The sequence below is a fragment of the Molossus molossus genome, unplaced genomic scaffold, assembly GCF_014108415.1.
Source record: "Molossus molossus isolate mMolMol1 unplaced genomic scaffold, mMolMol1.p scaffold_m16_p_6, whole genome shotgun sequence".
In the NCBI taxonomy this organism is placed as follows: Eukaryota; Metazoa; Chordata; class Mammalia; order Chiroptera; family Molossidae; genus Molossus; species Molossus molossus.
The window spans coordinates 9,427,624-9,451,772 of record NW_023425399.1 but is presented as its reverse complement, the minus strand read 5'-3'; the positions used below and the strand labels follow the sequence as shown (position 1 = coordinate 9,451,772).

The 24,149-nt window shown below is 41.9% G+C and overlaps 1 protein-coding gene and 1 long non-coding RNA gene across 19 annotated transcripts in view; both read right to left on the bottom strand.

The window, feature by feature from the left end:
• STAU1 (staufen double-stranded RNA binding protein 1) overlaps nucleotides 1–10,946 on the bottom strand; it is a 53,568-nt gene extending 42,622 nt beyond the window's left edge. For 8 of the 18 annotated variants that reach the window (XR_004957064.1, XR_004957059.1, XR_004957061.1 and 5 more), the window contains exons 1-2: nucleotides 10,824–10,945; nucleotides 2,668–2,736 (exon numbers count right to left, since the gene is read on the bottom strand). The gene's annotated coding sequence lies outside the window, so the exon portion shown is untranslated. Of the gene's footprint in view, nucleotides 1–2,667; nucleotides 2,737–10,823 lie in introns of all 18 variants that reach the window. The other 10 variants (XM_036244746.1, XM_036244753.1, XM_036244748.1 and 7 more) reach the window with 3 other exon arrangements.
• Nucleotides 10,947–18,159: 7,213 nt separating this feature from the next.
• LOC118619326 lies at nucleotides 18,160–24,104 on the bottom strand. The gene is made up of 2 exons (XR_004957158.1): nucleotides 24,042–24,104; nucleotides 18,160–18,405 (listed from the first exon to the last, which is right to left on the bottom strand). It is a non-coding gene; the product is annotated as an uncharacterized LOC118619326 (long non-coding RNA).
• Between the last annotated feature and the right edge of the window lie 45 nt (nucleotides 24,105–24,149).

Below are 24,149 nucleotides of genomic sequence, written 5' to 3'. Positions count from 1 at the left end.
CATCAAAATCCTTTATTAAATCTTATGTAGAATGGGGACACAGATACAAAGGAATACTCCAGTTCCTTGCTATAATAAAGCACTAGCAGTATCAATAGCAACTTTAGGCTATATTCACTCAATATTCAAGAAAAGTTTATTAGGCATCTACTACATGTAAACCCTTAAATGGCAGATTGTACATTCTCCAGTGATAGAATCAATTTGATAGTTTTTCTGAAAGACACAGAACAGATCTTTAAGCAAGCAACTGTAAGTCTATTAATCTGTTCTCTTTAGTTTTTGAGAGGCTCCATTCTCAGAGAAACTTTGTCAACAACACGAAAAAAGTTGAGGAAGAAACCATTTTTCCTACAATAGCCTATTTTGAAATATACCTAAAATGCCTTTATATCCAACAGTTATTTCCAAGATATTTTTGACACATCTTTCTAGTTGCAATGTGGTTGCATGTTTTCTGCAAGTAAACTCACTCCCCCAACTTCACCCCCACCAGCACCTGCCATCCCCTGCCCCCTGGAAAACAGCAATTCATTGACTCCAATAATTATCCAAACACCTGTAGACAGGGCACCCACGAGTATAGAAACATGGCAATCATTATTATTATACATAATCGTTTCCAAAAAGGCAATATCAAGCAAATAATGTCCAATAGCAGACCCATATCTCAAGTCACAGTACTGAAAGGTTATTTAAAAGAAATATGACCAAACTACTTAGAGAGAGAGACCATTATGTACTTGGTGCTCAAGAGAAAGACACAGAAAAAGTAACCCTAACGAGACACAGTCACTTACAAGACAATAAAATCAGTCAAAAATAATGCCTGGAAATAACCCAGGCTGTTCAAGACCTTTGCATCCAATACAAGTGACTGAATGTGGCCCCTGTCTCACAGTTGGCTCAATGCCAACTGGGCAAAGGAGGATTTTTCTTTCCACACAAATGTAACCATTGGGTGGTCCATTTAAAGAAACACTTCCTAAAAGAGAATTCATTATTAATTGTTCATCCTAGAAAAAGCATCACACCATACTGTGTACTAAAGTGGAAAAAAAAATTACCTCTGCAGCCTAACAAGCTACAAACCTTAATTTCTTTTCTAGCTCTGAAACTTTATCAAGCTCCCCTCTTCACTTCCCTAGAGAAATTCTTATAAATAAGTAAACTCAAAAACATTATTTTTGTAAACTGGAAGTGTTTTTAAAATCTAAACTTATAAAAACACAGAAAAATGTTTTAAACCAACCAAAATAAATATCTATTTATAATATGGTAAAGATTTTTAAGAGTATTACCTTGTGACACATTCTTAAATAAGGGGTTTGGTTCAACATAACAGTTAACTGGCTTTTCCTTTCAGAAAAGGAAAATTGTAGTCTGTAACTATGTGCCATCTACCTAGAAACATGACTGCATTTACCATCATCTTCATGCAAAACAGACCAGGGCCAAGACCCAGTTTCTAAGAAACAAGCCTTGCTGCTAAGTAGCAACCAACAATGTTAAATCAGACCAAACTTCTGAGTTGTGGCTTTTAGTTTTACTCCCAACTCAGATAGCAATTACACGTCCAACTCTTGGCAAGCCACAGCCCAGTGCCTCAGTTTCCCCAAGTCACTTTGTAACAGGATATTTCACAAAGGCTCAGCCCTAGCAACCTGAGAGCTAAAACCCTGAAGGAATCCTAAGACTTGGTAAGTTATTCAGTTCTTTGAAAAGGAAAGCATTATACAATTTCAACATGACGAGTGTAAATCCATTCATTGAGCTTTGTGCAACTTTTCTAATTTCCTTATGCTTCAATTTCCTCATTCCAAAGAAAACTGGATTAATTTGTCCACTAACTGCCACCTCAAAGATATGATATGATGATGTGTTTTCAGTTCTTAGAGAGAAAGTGTTAAAAAACACAAGCAGTGTCAATGCATGCAGTGTATTTTGCAGATAAAAAACTATAAAATCCTGCCCGGTAGGTGTGGCTGAGCGTAGATCCATGCACCAAGAGGTCGCCAGTTCAATTCCTGATCAGAGCACATGCCAGAGGTGTGGGCCTGATCCCTAGTGCGGGACATGCAGGAGGCAGCCAATCGCTGTTCTCTCTCACGGATGTCTCTCTCTCCTTCTCCCTTCCTCTTTCTCTAAAATCAATAAAGAAAACAAAAAAACACCTGTAAAATCCTAGGAACACTCATAAAATATTTTTGGTCACAAGTGGCCAGTGGTGAATGGAACTTGAATCCTAACTCTATCTCACAACAGAAAATAAAGTTGAATTAGTTACACAGGTTTGAAGAAAAACAAATTTAACATAAACAATCTGAGAAATCAAAGGCAAACTACAAAAGTTTCTATAACTGAGACGCTTTTTGACCAAGTAATGTTAATAACAACTTCAGTAGTCAATTTTCACTTCCCTCCATTTAAAGTATATGGCAGTGATGGTTAGAGGGTTTTATATTCTTGTCAACATTTTCCCTGCATTTAATTACTTACTAATTAAGTCTCAAGAGTAAAAAGAAATTCAAATGATATAAAATCTCTTCTGTTTCCCTAATATTTACAGCCAGAAGTAAAAATCATTTTTCCCACGAATCAATGAAAAATTTTTAAATATTATGAATTATGAACAGGCCTGAAATTATAGAGCCAAATTATGTGTACCTTAAACAGAGGTGCTCCAGGAACAATGTTGTGGTTCAGGTCTGAGGGGTTATGTGGTTAAGAAAATTCCTGGAAAATAAGAAATAATAATTTACTAGAGATCTTTTTCTGAAAATGAAGATATATTGCTAAAGTTCAGGGGAAACCTAAAATTTACAAGAAGGGAAGTTTCCAAAAACACAATGTCCTGGCTTGAAGCAGCCCACTCTAGAGTCTACAAAAGGCATGTCTATCGACACATGAACATAAAAGACAGTCTCAATTACTTCCTGATAAGAGAAAGAACTGGAGCCCTGGCCAGTCTGGCTTAGCAGTTAGAGTGTTGGCCCTCAGAACAAAGTGTCATGGGTTTGATTCTGTTCAAGGGCACATACCTCAGTTGCGGTTCGGTCCCCAGCCCTGGTTGGGGTCTTGCGGGAGGCAACCAGTCGATGTGTCTCTCTCACATTGATGTTTCTCTCTCTCCACCCCCCTTCATTCCTCCCTTCCACTCTATCTGAAGATAAATGGAAAAATATCCTTGGGTGAGAATTTAAAAATAATAGTAACTAAAAAAAAAAAGGACCCCGCACTGGCCAGTTTGGCTCAGCAGTTGAGCATCAGCCTGTGGACCAAAGAGTCTGGGGTTCAGTTCCCGCTAGGGGCATGTACCACACACACACAAAAAAAGGACCTGGTCACAAAAACCTGATTTTTAAACTTTTAACTACTGGCTAAATATTTTATCCTTACCATGTGCTTTGTAATGTAAATACAATTAACACAGGGAATTTTTACAAAATGGCACTTTGCACACAAATATTCTTACATTATATTGCAAAATACAAAAAAGCACATTACCTCTAGTAAATCCAAATCATAATCCTTCATTATTTTTTTTGCTAATCTTTACCCGAGGATACTTTGTTCATTGATATTTAGAGAGAGTGGACGGGAGGGAGGGAGGGGGAGGGGGAGAGGGAGAGGGAGGGATGGGGAGAGAGAGAGACAGAGACAGAGACAGAGACATTGATGTGAGAAAGACATGTGCCCTGACGGGACGGAGATCGAAACTGGGACCCTTTGGTGCATGGGTTGATGCTCTAACCACTGAAAAACACCAGTCATGGCCATAATCCTTCTTTAGAACAGGATTTCAAGTGACATAAGAGTTGAATTCTCAAACTCTCAGGTCTGCTCTATCTAGAGGTTTCCCAACTTTATAAATGGTAGTAGTCAGAAACAAATAGAATTCCTTACCTTGAGATGCTTTTTGCATTTTTACAACATAATTTTGCTCATTTCAATTTCTCACTGCTACTGTCTTAATAAACAATAAAAAGTAGCTGTTTACTTATCCAAATAATTTTAGAAATAAAATCAAGTGCTTTAATTTGCTTACAGTATTTTAACAACTCAAGCTATTCTTTTGGTCAATGTTTTACTATACTAACAACTTTCCAATCTGTAACCCTTTGGTTCCATAATCTTACCCATTCAAAAGACTAGCATGAATGGAAATTGAGCAGCCCAAACAGATGTCTAAGACCATCCACCTAATAGAATCTATACCTTTTACCAATGGGGCTTTCCTCAATTCAAACCCATCTATGGCAGATTCAGGTATCTAGGTTTCTAACCCAAAACAGAAGTAAAATAATTAGATTGAAAGAAAAAGGAGCTGCTAAAGTCAGACATAAAGAAAATAGTAAGAAACAACCACTGCCCTGGCCGGTTTGGCTCAGCAGTTAGAGCGTCGGCCTGCGGTCCAGAGAGACCCGGGTTCGGTTCCCACTAAGGGCATGTACCTCGGTTGCAGTTTGTCCCTGGCCCCGGTTGGGTCGTGCGGGTGGCAACCACTTGGTGTGTCCCTTTCTCATCGATATTTTTTTCTCTCTCTCTCCTCCTCCCACTCTATCTGAACGAAAAATGGAAAAATTTCCTTGGGTGAGGATTAAAAAAAAAAGAAACCACCACCACCAACTCAAGCAAAGTAAAAAGCTGGAGTGGGAGAAATATAGCAGTCTGCAACCATTTGGATTTCAAACATCTTTATACAACACAAGTGATAACTGAGACTCACTACAGATTCACACTTCCATAAGTAAACATTTTTAAAAATCCTCTGACCATTTTCAAATGATAATCCAAAGCCATCATGACTACTACCAATATATGTATATAGCACTTACTCCAAACAGCAGCAGAGAAGAAAGAATGTGGGTTAAACTCAAATCCCTTTCTTTCCCACTCAAGAAAGCATACTAGAATCCAAGAGAGTGAATTAAATTCATTGCTTTACTCATTCAATAAAAGTTTATTGAACACCTACTATTTGCAGGCCCTATTCTAGACATTGCAGGGAGAGGAGCATACAAATATACAGCCTCTATCCCCCTGGATCACATTTGTAAAGGAATTATCTTGAACCCAATACAAATTTAAATAATCCACAATGGCATTTTAATTAGCAATAACAAATCATTTATAATACACATCACCTCATAAGACACAGGAGAATGTGAAAGATCTCTTGGCTATAAAATGTTGATTTAGGGTAAGGGAAAACCAGCTAGCACATGGCTCTTTGGGTATCATGGAGGAAGCTCTTGACTGGGGGTCTAAGTTTGGGTACCAACTCTGGTGCTCAGGTGAATAACCCTGACCAAGTTACTCCTGCAGGCCTCAAACTTTTACTGTATTAAATGAGGTTACCTCCATCAACTGCATGATTAATAAAACAATAATCATATGAATCTTGAGTGAATGACTGGTAACGTAATTAAAATGTTTATGAACGATGACATGCCATACCAAAGTTAGCTATTAAACATCACTTCCTTAGGGTATACAGTAACTGATATTATAAAATATTAATTAATCATATTCAAAACACACTATTTAAGAAAGAAAAAAATGCAGCAAACTTAAAAAGAACCTCATACCTCCAAAAATAATATTTAGCCCTGTCCGGTTTGGCTTAGAGGTTAAAGCGTCGGCCTGCGGTCCAGAGAGACCTGGGTTCGGTTCCCGATAAGGGCACGTACCTTGGTTGCAATTTGGCCCCGGCCCTGGTTGGGGTCTTGCAGGAGGCAGCCACTCGATGTGTCCCTTTCACATCAATGTTTCTCCCTCCCACTCTATCTGAACAAAAAATGGAAAAATGTCCTCGGCTGAGGATTAAAAAATATATATATTTACTTTATTCTTTTATTTTTGGTGCTTAAATTGATCAATCCTAAATTAACAGGGAAATTAGCACCTAAAGGTAGTCATCCTATAAAGGTGCACTCTTCTACAAACCATAAGGAAAACTTATTTACCTAATTATATTCGACTATCATCTAGGTAAAGGGTCACGGGGCCTTAATGAACAGGTTGGTAAATTGTTTAACAAAGAACATAAGTCTCCAAGCATAATCAGACTAATCATTACATATAAATGATCTTTCTGACAGAGGAAAGGACTGCCTAGCATTTTGGACAAAATCACAATGGCGTCAATAGACAATGGCCCTATTTCTATCAGAGTGGAATCTACAAAGGTAGAAAATTCATACTTTAGTTAATTTTAATCTATAGAAAGCATGAACTTCAAAAATGCAAAGAAGTGAGAGAATCACACAAAATCTGATTAGATCATAAAGCTCATGCCTGAGGGAAGTCTATATAGTTACAATTTAAGAAGTATTATCTGCCCTGGCCAGTTTGGCTCAGTGGTTAGAGCATCGGCCCATGAACCAGAGAGTCCCGGGTTTGGTTCCTGCTAAGGGCACGTGCCTCAGTTGCAGTTCGTCCCCAGCCCCGGTTGGGGTCCTGTGGGTGGCAGCCAGTCGATGTTTCTCTCTCTTTCTTCCTCCCTCGCTCCCTCCCGCTCTATCTGAGGATGAATGCAAAAATGTCCTCAGGTGAGGATTAAAAAAAAAGTATTATCTACTCACTTCATCCCCAGAAAAGACACATTTCCAACACATTTTCATGATTAATGAGTCACACGAATGTCATCACAGACTACACAGTTGCCTGAGTTAAGGTTAAACACAGAATGGAAATTCATATACCATCTCACTAAAACCCCAATCCAAAGGCAGATTTAATTTCATTGATCTAGCCTTTTAAAGCTAGCCATAAGAGATGACTACTGCCTGGGTGGACAACCAAAGAGGCTTCTTATTCAGAAGACAACTGATTCAAATAAATTAAAAAAGAAATTGTTCAGGAGACAGTTCAACACCAAACGGAATGTTACACTAAATATTCCTAATATCATCAAAAAGGAAATGGATGTTAGCAATGGCTGAGGGCAAAGAGAGCAAAAATCTTATAAAGTTAACTAGAAGTTCAGTTAACTCACTTCCACTTAAGCAGAATGTTATAATTCTAAAGAAACTAATTTTCTTGGCAACAACCTTGTGTATAGTTAATAAATCATTTTTTAACACACTTCATGAAGGAGTATAGCAATAATTTAGGGGAGAGTCTCCTTCAGCACAAAGGTTACTGAACACCCCCCCCCCCCGTTTACTTCCAAGTACCCCCTCAAACGTTTGAATCAGTTTATAAGTTTTAGTTTAATTTGACTGCGGCAATCTATCACAACAAACAAAAGTAAAATAAACCTTCAAATTACTTCTAGGGAATGACAAATAGGTTTCATTTTAAAAACTGAGTATTACTAAACCAGATTTTTCCCCCCAAAATTGGTCTAAAGTCCATGTGAACAAAAGTGTTTAAACACTTTCTCTCTAAATATGCTCAGGTGCTTTTTGTTTAGGATAATTTATTCCCCCACTCGTCCACCCACCGAAGCTAGGATGGATTTTGTTCACATGGACAACATCTGTAACAAAAATAAATTAATAAAAAATAAAAATGTCCTTGGGTGAGGATTAAAAAAAAAAAAATCAACGCAGCTATATATTATAATCCTATTTTCTCCTTAGTAGGTGAGAGCACAGGGTCCGGTCATCATTATTCAAGTTTTGTAATAATTTATTGATAAACACACCTTGGTGCAAAAAAATCATGAAACAATTTCCTTTAAAAAGCAGAGTTCCAGAATTAAAGCAAAATTGGAAACATATCAACAAATCTTTTAAAGATCTAGGAATACCTTATAGAGCTGTCTCAATTTAAAACTGACTGTGATAGATATGCATGCTGAAGTATTTAATGCACTGATGTAATTTACTTTAAAATGTATCAAAAATAAAATGGATTAATGAATTAAAAGAGATACAACACAGAGCAGACGTGATAAAGCAAGAGTAGTAAAATGTGAACAGCAGAGGGTAGGTAGGTGATAGATATAGAGGTGACATTAAAATTCATCCAACTTTGTTATACAGTTAAAATTTTTCATAATAAAATATTCAGTAAAAATAACCACAGCAACCATGTCTTCTCGTAGTTCAATCTCTAACTTGTAAATTATATTTTTGGGGACAGCATAAATGCTATAGTCTTAATTTCGATAGTTTTATTTAAGGAAAAGCTCAAGTAGAAAATTGCACCAGAAGCATATTAACCACAAAGGTTTCCATTACAAGTTAATTTAAAACAGCCTGTCATTGGTCTAGTATAAAATAAAATCTGTCATAAAATTCTCTAAAAACTTCTAAAGGCTCCAAAATCCCATTCTGAAAGAAAGCAATGCCAAAAGTTTTTATTTGAGGGGAGGAGTTTACATTTCCCCAAATTGAGCAATTTTGTGTCACTAAGTTGGACATCAAATAAGATGATCCAGTCTGGAGGATCAAAAAAAAAAAAAGGCCCTATGACATCCCACAAAAAGACACCCTTTTCATGAAAGTTTCATCTTTATAATGGTAAATTTCACTCTCACTTCATCCAGTAAAAGGGCATCAGAGAAAGTTGCCCTGAGAGCTGAGACCCACTCCATGCCTCCTATGTTAAATATTTCTTCATTGTTTTATGGGGGAGAGACTCTGGATGAGACAGCAGCACAAGATAGTCTCATGTTTAATGATTACACCCAGAATAATGTTAATGGTTGGACTTCAGAATTGGAGGAGGGGAGGTAATTCTATGAGTCATGCACATTTTAAAACTTAAGGTAATCTGTATATAAATAAGTTTTCTGGCTCAATTTTATAAGAGTGCAACTTGGGGTGGGAGCAGGGAGGAGGGGGTCAATGGGGCTAAGTTGCAGTTTGTCCCTGGCCCAGGTTGGGGTTGTGTGGGTGGCAGCCACTCGATGTGTCTCTCTCACATTGATCTTTCTCTCTCTCTTTCTCCCTCTCTCTCTCCCACTCTATCTGAAGATAAACACAAAAATGTCTTCAGGTGAACATTAAAAAAAGAAAAATTAGGTTATCTACTGCAATATTAAAACATCACTTCCCAAATATTACAATTTTCGATTATGGCAGAAGACATACTATGTCTTCTATTGCTTGTATAGTTGTTTGCTTGAGTGTTTTTAAAGAGTCAACCAAAGATTTTAAACTAGAAATGATGATAAGACTGTGTCAGAAAATTCTACGAAAATATCAAAAATAGAGAGACCACTTTGCATCATGTGTGTTACTGAGATGGGTATTAAATCGAAACAGTAAGTTCAGTAAGAAATTTTACCTAAAATAATCCAAAGTACAGGATAATCGTTATATAGAACAAACACACACTTCGTAGTATTTTGTAAATTTGAACCTCCACAAATTGCCTTTCGTTAATGAAGGGTACACCTAAACAACTAAGTACAGAATTAAGAGACTCAGTATTTCTCAAAGTTTCTGTATTATAAATCCCACCTGTCACCAGGACGACTGAAACTGCTTCCTCTACAATCCAGCTGTATTTTTAGTTTTTACTTCAACAAGCAGCAATGTAATTTACGTTTGGTACGCACACCAATTCTTGAAAGCCCCAAATCAACCAGAAAATCTGGTTTAACTCTTTCCATCACCCTCTAAATAATTAAAACCACAAGCAGAAGGGAAGAGTGACCTTAAAAACGTCCCCACAGCCAGAGAACAGGGGCAGAACAGACTGAAGCACACATCTTCGCCGGAACAGAAGAAAACTTCCACATAAGCAATACTGCGACACGGAGGTGGGGCAAGGGCTTAAAAGGAAAGTCGGCCAACAAGAACGGGCGGGGGGAGGGGGGGCACAGCTGCAGCGAAACATAAGTTAGAAGTTAGAGATGTAGCGCAAGAAAGGACAGATATTTTCCAGCTTCGGACACCCCCCTCAAGAGCCTGACACGCAGCAAGTGCTCCAAAAAGGTTTTCTGAACTCAAGGAAAGCATCTGCCAGCAACTTTCCCAGGAATGGAATGACAACAAGAAGCCGGATGATGGCAGGAAAACAGGGAGCTGGTGAAAATCTTGCAATTGGCTCAGCCGAGGAGATGGGAATAACAGCATCTTTTTACAGACTGCCTCCTGACAGCGTCCCAATTAAACGTACACACCCCAAAATAATAAATCGGTGCTCAAGTGGGCACGCTGAACATTTCTGCCCCTAAGGAAACCCAAACGGGGAGGTAGGTCATCTTCTGTCCACTCTACCCACTAAGTTATAACTTAATATCACGCTAATAAATTATGCAGGCGGTTTGTTGGGACACGCTGTGGGTCTGGCACTCCGATAAGCGCTTTACACGCCCCAATTCACTGAACCTTAACAGCCTTAAGAGGCAGAGACGGCATTAGCCCCTTTTTCCAACCAAGCCACAAAGAGTTTAAGTGACTTGCCTAAAAGGGCACAGCTGGGATCTGTACCCGCGTCGGACACCTGGGCGGTGCTCCTAAATTAGTACGCTACAGACGGACTGGGGAAATTTAGGTGCCCCGGACCTCAACGACTTGGAGCGGGACCCCGCGCCCCCGCCCCGGGAACAGCGTCGGCGTCCCCGCGCGCGAGGAGGAATGAGGAAAGGCGGCGTGGCACCTGTTTCTGGCCCCAACAAGGGGCGGAGGAACGGGGAGCGATGGGACCAGGAGCGACCAGGGTCCAGGCCGCGGGGCGCCCCGATGCGGGGGGCGCAGGAGGATCCTCCTCCTCCGGGAGGGCCACGCGGGCTGGGGGGAGGCCCGGGAAAGGAGGCCGGGCGCGCGGTCCCGCCTAGGCCTAGGCCCCCGCCCGCCGCCCGCCGCCCGGCGCCCGCGGCGCCCGCGCGGGCTCCGTCAGGCCCGACTCGGCCGCCTCACCTGGCTGCTGCGCGGAGCTCGTCCCCCGACCGGCGGTCCTGGGCGGCGGCGGCGAGAAGGGGAAGAAGGAAGAAGAGAAAGAAGGAAGGGACGGCAGGAGGAAAGAGGCGGAGTGGCCGCAGAGGAGGCGGGCGCCGCCGGGCCGGGGGTCAGAGGAAGGGGGAGCCGAACCTGACGCGGCCGCCGCGGGTGCAAACGCTGAGGAGCCGCTCCGGCGCCCGCAGCCCGGCAGGAAGTGACGGGGGAGGGGCCTGTGCCCGCCCCCGGCCCCTGCCCGCCTCCCTGCCAGCCCCACCTCCCCGCCCGCGGTCCGGACCACAAGTTCCGGCGGGCACTGCGGCAGCGCGGGCGCTCGCAAGGCACGCCGGGAGCCTAGCGGGCTGGGGCCTGGTACAGTTTGAGGCTCCTAGTCCCGCCCTGGGCGCTGGGGCCTGCTGGGAGTTGTAGTTCCGCTGGGAGATGGCTCTGGGCCGCCCTCGAGAAGCGGGACTGGGCCTTTCTTCTCCCTTCACCCGCGTTCGTTCTTCCGGTTTTCCTCTCCATCCTTCTCCCTTCCCGGTTCCTCCTTTTTCTCCTTCCCTCAATTCCTCCTTCTGTAAATGTCTGCTAAATGCCTGCTGTGTGCAAAGAGCTGAGGCTATGGTGGTAAAAAGAGAGACAAAAATCCCTGCCCTCATGGAGCTTACGTCCTAGTGAAAGTAAAACACAAAAATAAAATCAGTACCTTGTATAGTGAGTTAAAAGGCAGTAAGTGCCAGATTACTGTTCCTCTCACCTAGCTCTAAATAAACTAAGTGTATTTTAGCAACCATTTTATATGGCAGGTTAGGTTTGAGGGAGGGACTCTCGGACCCCTAGAACCACACAGCAAAGCCCACAGGGGAACCCAGTGAAGGAGCCGGATGCCCAGGCCTCCTCACCTGCTTCCTCACTATTTAAAAAGTTTATTTTTTCTCTTTTTATTTATTTATTATTATTATTTTTTAATCCTCCCCGAGGATATTTTTGCATTTATGTTCAGGCAGAGTCGGGGGGAGAGAAACACCGATGTGAGAGAGACACATTGATTGGTTGCCTCCTGCACACCCCACCTGGGGCGGGGGACTAACCACAACCGAAGTACATGCCCTTGGTGGCCATCGAACCCAGGACTGTATGGTCTGCAGGCCCACACGCTAACCGCTGAACCAAGCCAGCCAGGGCTCGCTGCCTCTCTCTCAATCCAGCTATTGCTCCATCTTTCTTTCTAGGCAATATAGTTTAATTCGTATACGTTGGTAATATGAGGTGTTGTAACAGAGGGGCCTCTCGAAACAGTGCTCTGGGACTTTGCCCCAGCCACAGAGGGCTCCTCTCTGTGGACCAGGACTCTTGTAAATTGAATGAAACTGAATCTCAGGACACCAGTTATAGTCAAAGGACTTGAATATCCATCCATGACGGTACTGAACAACATTCAGGTGTCGTCCAGCCCTCTGCTAAAGACGAATTATTTTTCTTTCTAACTTCCAAGCATTCTGATCCCACAGCTCACCTGAGTAAAGGAGCAGACATGGAGGTGTTTCCCTAAACACAAAGCTGGGGTCCCTGCACAATCATACAATCTCTTCAAAGGTGTAAAGGTAGAAGCTTGTGTTCTGACCCATTTTCCTGTCACCCATGAGGACTCAGGTGATGGGCCTTTGACTTCCAATCTTAACTTTCTTCCCTTATTCCATACATTGAAGGGGGAGATTCCTCTTTTTTTTTTCTTTAAATCCAAACTTTGGATTTTATTCTATGAATAAAATTGGACCTGTTTCCTCCTTAGATAAATGATCAGAACAACAATTTACTATCTTACACAGAGATCATAAGAATTAAGAGCTTGATACCCTGTCTCATCTTCCCCATCTGAAGACTGAAGGTCCCACTGGCTGGACGTTCCCCACCCCTGAAGGAATACAAAAGTAGTAACCAGGCAAAAGTGATGTGGGAAGTGTTTTAAGTAGTCCAAGCAGGGTGGAAAGCATGTACAAAACCTTGTGCCAGGACAGCATGTGGCCCAGGCTCCGGTTACCATTGCTATAAAACAAATCACTCCCAAATTTAGTGTTCTCCCTCCCCCCAATCACTAATCTTCTTTCTATCTCCATAGTTTTGCCTTTTTCAAAATGTTATATACATAATTGAAATGGGCCAGTATAGTCTTTTCGGACTGGCTTCTTTCACTTAGTAATATGCATTTAAGATTCCTCCACGTCTTTTCAATTCTTTTTTTTTTTTTGGTTCGTGCCCCTAGTGGGAACTGAACCCAGGACTCTTTTCATGGCTTGATAGCTCATTTCTTTTATTTATTTTTTTATTTTTATTTTTTCCTTTATTCATTTTAGAGATAGAGGAAGAGCCACACCAGCCCAACTTTTCTTATTTTTAATAGATATATTAAATAACAAGTATAATTTTTAGATAATAATCAACTTCTCACAGGGTTTTTATGAGCTTTGCATGTTCCCATTCCTTGTTACAAATACACATAATTTATCTTCTGGGAAAGAACACACAGAATTTAGTGTAACTTACTTAATAGTCAGTTTCTTACTTCCATCTTCTTCCTAAGGAAAAATAAGTAGTACTTCTGCCCTAGCTGATATGGCTCAGCAGTTAGAGTGTTGGCCCCAGGACCAAAGGATCTCAGGTTCCATTCTGGTCAATGGCACGTACTTCCGTTGCAGTTCAATTTCGGAGCCTGGTCTGGGTCCTGCAGGAGGTGACTAGTCAATGTGTCTCTCTCACATTCATGTTTCTCTCTCTTTCTCTCTCTCTCTCTCCTCACTCCCTACTCCAGCTGAAGATCAATGGGAAAATATCCTCACGAGAGGATTAAAAAAAAGAAAGAAAAAAAAACACTTCTTTTATTATTTGGCTAGGGTCAAAAAGTCTTCATGCCTTTGGAAAAAACTATGATTCGTAGTCTCTAGGTACAAATAGATAAAAACAAATCTATGTGATCCACTCCTAAACCCAGCCAGCCCCATGGCTAACCTATGCCTCTAATTACTATTCCTTGGTTATATAAAATGAAAGTTCAGAGTCATTTTCAAAAACAAGGACTATTAAATCTTCAGATTGCTGTTTTTCTTTTCTCTCTTTCTTTTGTTTTTAGTTTTAATCAGTTGCTGTAACTCTAACATATAATAATCTAGATTTGTATCATCTCTTTAAAAATGAGGCAAATTTGGTCAGGCTGGTGTGGCTCAGTGGTTGAGTGTCGATCCATGCGCCAAGAGGCTGCTGGTTCAATTCCCAGTAAGAACACATGCCTAGGTTGTGGGCGCGACCCCCAGTGGGGGGCATGCAGGAGGTGGCCAATTGCTGTTTTCGCTCATCGATGTTTCTTTCTTTTTTTTATCCTCACCCGAGGACATTTTTTCATTTTTTGTTCAGATAGACTGGGGGGGAGAGAGAGGGAGAGAGGAAGAGAGAGAGAGAAACATCGACGTGAAAGGGACACATCGAGTGGCTACCACCCACATGACCAACCAGGGCCGGGGACAAACTGCGACCGAGATACGTGCCCTTAGTGGGAACCGAACCCGGGTCTCTCGGGACCACAGGCCGACGCTCTAACCGCTGAGGCAAACCGGCCAGGGCTCATCGATGTTTCTCTCTCTCTCCCTCTCACTTCCTCTCTCTCTAAAATCAATAAAGGAAAAAAAAATTTTTTTTTTTTTTCCATCCTCACCCAAGGACATTTTTCCATTTTTTGTTCAGGTAGAGTGGGGGGGAGAGAGAGGAACAGAGAGAGAGAGAAACATCGATGTGAAAGGGACACATCGAGTGGCTGCCACCTGCACGACCAACCAGGGCCGGGGACAAACTGCAACCGAGGTACGTGCCCTTAGCGGGAACCGAACCCGGGTCTCTCAGGACCGCAGGCCGACGCTCTAACCACTGAGCCAAACCGGCCAGGGCGGAAAAAAAATTTTTAATAAAAAAAAATGAGGCAAATTTGGCTGCACAGAGCCTGTGAGTAGCAGTTGCTCCCTGAAGATAGACATTCTTTTTTTATCCTCACCTGAGGACATTTTTCCATTTTTTTTTTTTTTTTTATCCTCACCCGAGGATATTTTTCCATTTTTTGTACAGATGGAGTGGGAGGGAGAGAGAGGAAGGGAGAGAGAGAGAGAAACATCGACATGAAGGGACACATCGAGTGGCTGCCACCCGCACGACCAACCAGGGCCGGGGACAAACTGCAACCGAAGTACGTGCCCTTAGCGGGAACCGAACCCGGGTCTCTCCGGACCGCAGGCCGACGCTCTAACCGCTGAGCCAAACCGGCCAGGGCCATTTTTCCATTTTTTATTCAGATAGAGTGGGAAGGAGAGAGAGGGAGAACGAGAGAAAGAAACATCAACATGAAAGGGACACATCGAGTGGCTGCCACCCGCACAACCCAACCAGAGCCAGGGACAAACTACAGCTGAGGCACGTGCCCTTAGCAGGAACCGAACCCAGGTCTCTCTAGACCACAGGCCGATGCTCTAACCTCTGAGCCAAACTGTCTAGGGCAGACATGTTCTTTTCATTTCACCACAGTCCCCAACCTGCCCTCGTCTTATGTTACTTGCCTGTTTGCGTTGACATTGATGTTTGCAATGCCTGGCCCACTGTGTAACTGCACGGGCTGGAGGTTGGTCTATGAAGCTGAAAACTCATCAGAAAGATAAACACTCTCCAAATGTAAATATAATAAATACAGGAAGGAAAGGTACATGGTATTATGGGGTTCTTTATTAGCATCCTGAAGCACTATAGTAGTGCAGGGGTAAGGAAACTTTTTTTTCTGCCAAGGGCCATTTGGATATTTATAACATCATTCACGGGCCATACAAAATTATCAGCTTAAAAATTAGCCTGCTATTTGGTCAGGTTAATTTGGTGAGGCGTGTGACGTGACGTTAGCTGGTATTGATTTCAAGGGCCTTATACAGCCCATGGGCTGGACGTTCCCCACCTCTGAAAGAATACAAAAGTGGTAACCAGGCAAAAGTGATGTGGGAAGTGTTCTAAGTAGTCCAAGCAGGGTGGAAAGCATGTACAAAACCTTGTGCCAGGACAGTATGTGGCCCAGGCTCCGGTTACCATTGCTATGAAATAAATCACTCCCAAATTTAGTGCCTTAAAAGATCAGCAATCATTTAATTCTCTCATAGATGTGGGTCAGGAATTCAGAGTTTGGCTTGGTTCTTCTAACTTGTCGTCTTTAATGCAGAGCTGGACCACTGGGAGATAGAGCACCTAGGAGCGGACTGGTTGCCTTTGGGCCTATCCATGTGGCCTCTGCATGGGCTTCTGTGAGCTTCCTCACAGCATGGCAGCCTCAGGGCCCTCTAGTTGTTAATCAGAATAGTTAAATACTTAAGCTGCAGTGGAATGGCAGCTGAAGGCTTCAAGAGTGAGTATCCCAAAGAGCAAGGCAGAGCTGCATTGCATTGCCTTATCTGACACAGTCTTGAGGTCACATAGAGCCATGTCAACTGTTGTTTATTGGCTTCAAGCAAGACACACGCCATCCAGATCCAAGGGTAGGGGGATTAGACTATCTCCTGATGGGGAAGTGGAAATGGCAGGTCTAGAGCTCAGAGGAAATGCAGGGCTGGAGACACAACATGTGAATATCATTTGGGAGGAAATTGAAGCCTTGGGTGTGGCTATTAGTGGATGTTAACACCTGACAAATTATTTCTGTTCCACTCTCATAGCCCCTTAACATATCTTTGCAACCTTATAATTATTCAGTTATTTGCTGAGTTTGCTCTGTTTGGCTAGGACTATGTGATCAACTTCCATGAGTGCAGGCACTCAGACTATCAGTCACTATGGTGTCTCTGGCTCCTAATACGGTGCCTGGTACACATAAACATCCATTAACTCTTGATAAATCACAGCCTTTCTTGTCTTTGCAGGAGTCCCTAAAAATCAAGGAATACCTGTTGAATTGATTGGTGTATGTCAAGATCACCTATACTATTGTGTGTTGCAAGGGAAAACAAAGTTGAGCACTACTTGCTAGTCTAGATGAGTAATCCTCAAGATTATTTGAGGTAGACTGCTCCCCTAAAGCTATTTCAGAATCTCAGGGTGACAGGAGTTAGAGGATGTAATGAATAAAAAAAGATATAACGGAAAAGCCCATTTATAAAGCAATTTAAAAAATTCCTAGCAATAAACTTTACAGTAACGATGTGCAATCTATGTGAAGGAAAAACTATAATTCTACAGAAGGACAGAAAAAGATTAGAAGAAATAGAAACATAAGCTATGTTTTTGCTTAGCAAAACTCTGCACCATTAAGATAGATGTTTGATGTGATCCCAATAAAAACACAAAGAGGATTTTGTTTGGAATTAGATGAATCATGTCTAAAATTCTTATGAAAAAATTAACAAGAAAATATTTCTGAAAATGCCAGACCAAGTAGTAAATATACTATAAAAACTTACTAATTAAAACTGTTAGGCACTAGTGCCTAATTCCACAAATTAGTGGAAGACAAGAGAAATTCCCAAATAGACCAAAACACATGTAGGCATTTAGTATTCAATAAAGATGGCATTTCAAATTGGTGAAAATAAGACAGATTTCAGTCAATAAATGGTTTGAGACAACTATGTAGCCTCTATGGAATAAAAAAACAAAGTTGCCCTGGCAGATTTTGCTCAGTGGTTAGAGCATCAACCTGCAGACCAAAAGGCCAAGGATTCAATTCATGGTCAAGGGCACGTACCTGGGTTGCAGGTTCAATCCCAGCCCTGATCAGGGTCATGTGGGGTGCATCCAATTAATCTGTTTCTCTGACATCAATATTTCTCTCTCGTTCCCTCCCTCCCTCCCACTCTATCTAAAAAAAAAGGGGGGGGGAAATATACTCAGGTAAAGATTAACAACAATAACATCAAAAAACAAACAAAAACAAAGTTAAAGCTATACTTCATATCTTATACCTGGAAAAATGACAATTGGACCAAAGAATGTATATGCATGTATGCACAACCAATGGACACAGACATTAGGTTGGGCAAAGCAGAAGGGTGGTGTGAGTGAGGAGGAGGGGATCAATGGGGAAAAAAGGGAGATATGTGTAATACTTTCAACAATAAAAAAAATAAAAGTAGATGTAAACAGAAAGAAGGAAACCATAAAAAGATGGAAAGAATCTCTAATTCCTTATAACCCTGATGGAGAAGACCCTTTTAACTATATGTGGATTGCAACTAGTGGCCATTTGTAAACTGTTTATTACCTGCTCAGGACAATGTAAGTACAGAAATTGAGAATAAACTTTCAGAAATGTTTGTAGCAAAATGACATTGTCACGTATTATTGTATTTTAATGAAAGTACCAGTCTGCAATGGATTGGGAAAGTAAAACGCTAGTCTTTCACCACACATAGTTCACTTGCAGTACTGCTCCAAGGTCCTGGATGAGTTGGACATGGTCCTGTCCTCCAGAGCTCAGGTAAGGATGGAGGGAGCCAGAGTTGACATAAAGTCTATTTGCGTTGAGCAAACACTGACACACAGACTTGATGTACATCTGAAAAACACATGAAGATATTCACATTTATTCATATTTACTGAATGCCTATTACATACAAGTACTGTACTAAACACTAGGGATACAGCAGTGAACAAAATAGACAAGGCCCTCACCCTTTTGGATTTCACATCTAGTCAGACAGACTATAAAAAAGTTCACCAAATAGCCCAGGCGGTGTGAGCATTGGCCCATGGACTGAGAAGTCCCAGTTCGACTCCTGGTCAGGGCACATGCCCGGGTTTCGGACTTGATCCCTAGTAGGGGCGTGCAGGAGGCAGCTGATAGATGTTTCTCTCTTACACAAATGTTTCTCTCTCTCTCTCTCTCTCTTCCTCTCTTTCTAAAAAAATCAATAAAAACATAGTTTTTAAAAAGTTCATCAAATAAATATACTGATCTCAAAAAATGCTAAATGCTATAAGGAAATAAAGAGGAAGGGAATAGAGTGACTGCAAGATGGGCGCTGCTGGTTTATAAGTTGGTCAGAGAAGGGCTGTCCAAAGAGGTGACATTTGAGCTGAAATCCGTGGATGGGAAAGAGCCAGACATGACTTGAGTGGAGGGAACAGCGCTCTCAGTAGGGGGAAGTCAGTGCAAAGGTCTTCAGGTGAGAGAGAGATTGGCTTGTGTAACAGGAAGGCCATGCGGTCCGGAGAGACTCGGGTTCAATCCCCGCTAAGGGCATGTACCTCGGTTGCAGTTTGTCCCCGGCCCTGATTGGTCGTGCGGGTGGCAGCCACTCGATGTGTCCCTTTCACGTCGATGTTTCTCTCTCTTCCTCTCTCTCCCTCCTACTCTATCTGTGCAAAAGATGGAAAAATGTCCTCGGGTGAGGATAAAAAAAAAAAAAAAAATAACAGGAAGGCCAGTGTGGCAGGGGTGTAGGAAACAAGGTGGAGGGCAGCAGTAGAAGCTGTAGGAGTAAGGACGGACTAGATCAGGTTGCCCATACAAAAGAGTCAGGATTTGCCCTGGCCGGTTGCTCAGTGGTTAGAGCATCGGCCCACAGACCAATGAGTCTCGGGTTCGGTTCTGGTCAAGGGCACGTACCTCGGTTGCGATTCCTCCCCGGCCCTGGTTGGGGTTGTGCAGGAGGCAGCCGCTTGATGTGTCCCTTTCTCGTCAATGTTTCTCTCTCTCTCTCTCTCTCCCTCCCACTCTATCTGAACAAAAATGGAAAAATGTCTTCAGGTGAGGATAAAAAAACAAGAGTCAGGATTTATTCTAAGCGTATTTTAGTGTTTAAGTAGGGGACCAAGGCAATATGATTTGGGTTTTTAAAAGCTCTCTGTTGTGTGGAGAATGGATTGAAAGGAGGCAAGAGTAGAATCAGGGAGACTAGTGGGAGGCTGGTGCAGATGTCCAGTTGAGAGAAGATATGACTTGAACTAGGTGGTAGCTGCAGAGGCGAAGAGTAGTGGACAGAAGGTGAATCAGATCAGGCCTCTGCTGTCTATTGTTTGGATCAAGGGATTTTACTTGGGATGATTGAAGGGACTTCAGGAGGCTGATGAGGCCCCTGTAATTGTATAAAAAAATGTGTGTTTTTGTGCTTATGAGAGAGTTTTGTATTTATGAGAGTTATACCTTGCATTAGGATCTGTAGGTAAAGAAATAGTTGTCTAGGACAGTGATTTGCAACCGGTGTGCCACAGGAATTTTAAAAACATGCAGTACTGCCCTGGCCGGTTTGGCTCAGCGGTTAGAGCGTCAGCCCGCAGACCAGAGAGTCCTGAGTTTGGTTCCCACTAAGGGCACGTACCTCAGCTGCAGTTTGTCCCCAGCCCGGATGGGGTCCTGTGGGTGGCAACCAGCTGATGTGTCTCTCTCACGTCGATGTTTCTCTTTCTCTCTCTTCCTCTCTCTCTCCCTCCCATTCTATCTGATGATAAATGCAAAAAAAAACACACACAAAAAAACCCCAAAAACATGCAGTACCTGACTATTTAGTCAGGAGTACTGACCTCTTTTCCCTTAGATTGTCAAGTAAAAAAATGACAACAGCCAACACAACACTAGCTGTTTGGTGTGAATGCCTTCCTTGTCTTGAACCATAAATATATAGATCAAATAATAGAGTTGCATCTTATTGGTCACCTTGCATAATAAGGCTGTGTCTATTGGTTAATTCTAGGTACCAGAAATCCTTATATACAAATATAGACACCTGATTTGTTAAAAAAAATTTCACCTAAGGATATGTTTATTAATTTTAGAGAGAGAGAAAGGGAGAGAGAGAGAAATATCGATGTGAGAGAGAAACATCAACTGCCTCCCATACGTGCCCCAACCAATGATCAAGCCCACAACCTAGGTATGTGCCCTGACCAGGAATGGAGCTTGCATGTTTCATGTATGGGACAATGTTCCAAACAACTGAGCCACCCAGCCAGGGCTAGGCACCTGATTTTTTAAAAAGTCACTTTGGAGCTAAAAGCGTAGGTAATGCCCTGGCCAGTTTGGCTCAGCGGTTAGAGCATCGGCCCATGGACCAATGAGTCACAGGTTAGATTCTGGTCAGGGGCACGTAATTCGGTTGCAGTTCATCCCTGGCCCTGGTCGGGTCGTGGGGGAGGCAACCAGTTGATGTGGCTCTATCACATCAATGTTTCTTTCTGTCTCTCTCTCCCTTCCTCCCTCCCTCCCATTCTATCTGATAATAAGTAGAAAAATATCCTTAGGTGAGGAATTAAAAAAAAAAGGGTAAGTAATTACTATTATTATTATTTCTTGTAAATCAATAAAAATTATACCTATTTTTTGTTAGATAGGCAAAAAATGTGTTTTGGTGGGCTGCAGAATTTTAGTAATTAGTTTACGTGTACCGTTAGATGAAAAAGGTTGAAAATCGTTGGTCTAGGAAATAACACTCAATGAAGTGGCAGTAGGTGTTCTTTATTCACAAGACTCTGCATCTGAAACCAGTGGTATGAAACTTGCCACCATCACAACCACCATTAAAAGAGATGTGAGGCACCCGGCTGGTGTGGCTCAGTGGTTGAACGTTGTTGACCCATGCACCAAGAGGTCGCCAGTTCGATTCCCAGTCAGGGCACATGCCCAGGTTGTGGAGCAAATCCACAATGGGGGACATACAGGAGGTGGCCAATGGATGTTCTCTCTCATTGATGTTTCTATCTCTCTCTCCCTCTCCCTTTCTCTCTCTCTAAAATCAATAAAGAAAAAAATTAAAAAAAAAAAAAAGAGCCCTGGCTGGTTTGGCTCAGTGGTTAAAGTGTTGGCCTGTGGTCCGGAGAGGCCCGGGTTCAGTTCCCACTCAGGGCACGTACCTCGGTTGCAGTTTGTCCCTGGCCCTGGTTGGGTTGTGTGGGTGGCAACCACTCGATGTGTCCCTTTCACATCAATGTTCTCTCTCTCTCTCTCTCTCCCTCCCACTCTATCTGAACAAAATATCAAAAAATGTCCTCGGGTGAGGATAAAAAATAATAATAATAATAATATAAAATAAAATAAAATGCTACAAAGCAAAAAGTGAACATTGAAAACTCCTTTAAAAAAAAAAAAAAGAGATGAGGCTATACCTTTGATGGTGTAACCACTGAGCAGTGGTTACAGCATCAGCCCATGCACCGAAGACTCACAGGTTTGATTCCCAGTCAAGCACACACCTGGGTTGCAAGTTTGATCCCCAACACTAGTCAGGGTATGTGCAGGAGGCAACCAATTGATGTGTCTCCTTTTTTGGGGGGGGGGTATGTGTCCCTAGCGGGAACCAAACCCGGGACTCTGGTCCGCAGGCCAATGCTCCACCTGCTGAGCCAAACTGGCCATGGCTAATGTGTCTCCTTTTACATCATTGTTTATCTCTCTCTCTCTTCCTCCCTCCTCCCTTCCACTCTATCTAAAATCAATGGAAAAGATATCCTTGGGTGAGGATTAATCAAAAGAGAGAGAGAGAGAGATCTGAGGCTATAATAATAATAGTAAAAAACAAGTGTTGACAAGGATGTGGAGAAATTGGAACCTTCATAACTCACTAGTGGGAATGTAAAATGGTGCAACCACTGTGAAAAACACTTTCGTGGTTCCTCAAAAGGGTAAACATAGAATTTTAATATTCCCCAGCAATTTCACTCTTAGGTATATACCTAAAGGAATTGAAAAGATGAACTCAAGCCCTGCCAGTGTGGCTCACTTGGTTGAGCATAGTCCTATGCACCAAAAGGTCACTGGTTCTATTCCTTCGGGGCACATGTCCTGGTTGCTAGCTGAATCCCCAGTAGGGGACATGCAGGAGGCAACTGATTGACATTTCTCTCTTACATCTATGTTTCTCTCTCTCTCCCTCTCCTTTCCTCTCTCTAAAATCAATAAAAACTTTAAAAAAAAGAGGGACTCAAATATATCCTTGTATGTCAATGTTCATTGCAGCAGTATTCACAATAGCTAAAAAGTGGAAACAACTCAACTGTCTACCAACAGAAAAATGGAGAAACAAAATGTTCTACAACAAAACATTATTTAGCCATAATGAAGTTCTGATACATGCTTCCACATAGATTAAACTTGAAGGAAGTACGCAAAGTGAAATAAGGCAACTTACATGAAATATCTAGAACAGGCAAATTCATAGAGACAGTAAGTAGATGTGAACTTACCAAGGATTAGGGAGTGAGAATGGTCAGTTATTGCTTAATGGGTACAGAGTTTCTGTTTGAGCCCATGAAAAAGTTTTGGAAACATACAGTAGTGATGGTTGCGCAACACAGTGAATGTAATACATGCCACTGAATTGTACATTTTAAATGGTTAAAAAAAAGACAACTGAACATACATCGTGGTACAACTACAACACTTTTGCAAGAAGAAAGTGTTGCTATAGAAAGAGCAAACATCTATGAAAAAGGGGTGGGCAGACCAGGAGGGCTTCATATAGGAGGTGTTGTTTAGGGAAAGTTGTCTAGAGGAAGTAATCACAAGCTGCATTTAAGAGTAATATTTCCACAAGCAGAAAAGAGGAAAAGTTTTTGGTAAAACTGAGATCTGCTTTCCTAAGGGCAGTGGAGGCATTGCCTAGGTTATTACCTTGGCTCTGTTATTAACTGCTCTGTGCCTCAGTGTCCTAATCTGTAAAATGGCCATAGTAATCGTACCGTCTGCAAGGATTGTTGTGAGGATTAAAATAATTAATACACGTAAAAGAATTTAGCAGTACTTGACACACAGTAAACAATCTATAAGTGTTAGCTATTCTTATTTCTGTTTTATGAAAATGTTTATTGTGGCCCCACCAGTGTGGTTCACTGGTTGAGCGTCAACCCATGCACCAAGAGGTCACCAGTTCGATTCCTGGTCAGGGGACATGCAAGAGGCAGCCAATCAATGTTCTCTCATCAATGTTTCTCTCTCTCTCCCCTCCCCCCCCCCGACTCTATCTAAAGATAAATAGAAAAATATCCTCGGATGAGGATTAAAAAATAATAATAATAAAAAAATGAAAAAGTAAAAAATAATAATTAAAAAAAAAAAGAAAATGTTAATTGTGGATAAATCTAAGAAGAAAATAAAAATCACTTACAGTTCTACCACCCAGGGAAAATCATTGCTAACCGTTCATTATATTACCTTCCACAATTTTTGTACATAAATACATACAGAGCTTATCCACGTACCTCTTTACACTTTCTCGCCCCTCGCACCCTCTAACCGAAGTTCCCACTGCATTCTAAGTACCAAGACAATGGAAATTGACTAAGACAAAGCCCCGCCCCTTGTTTTTG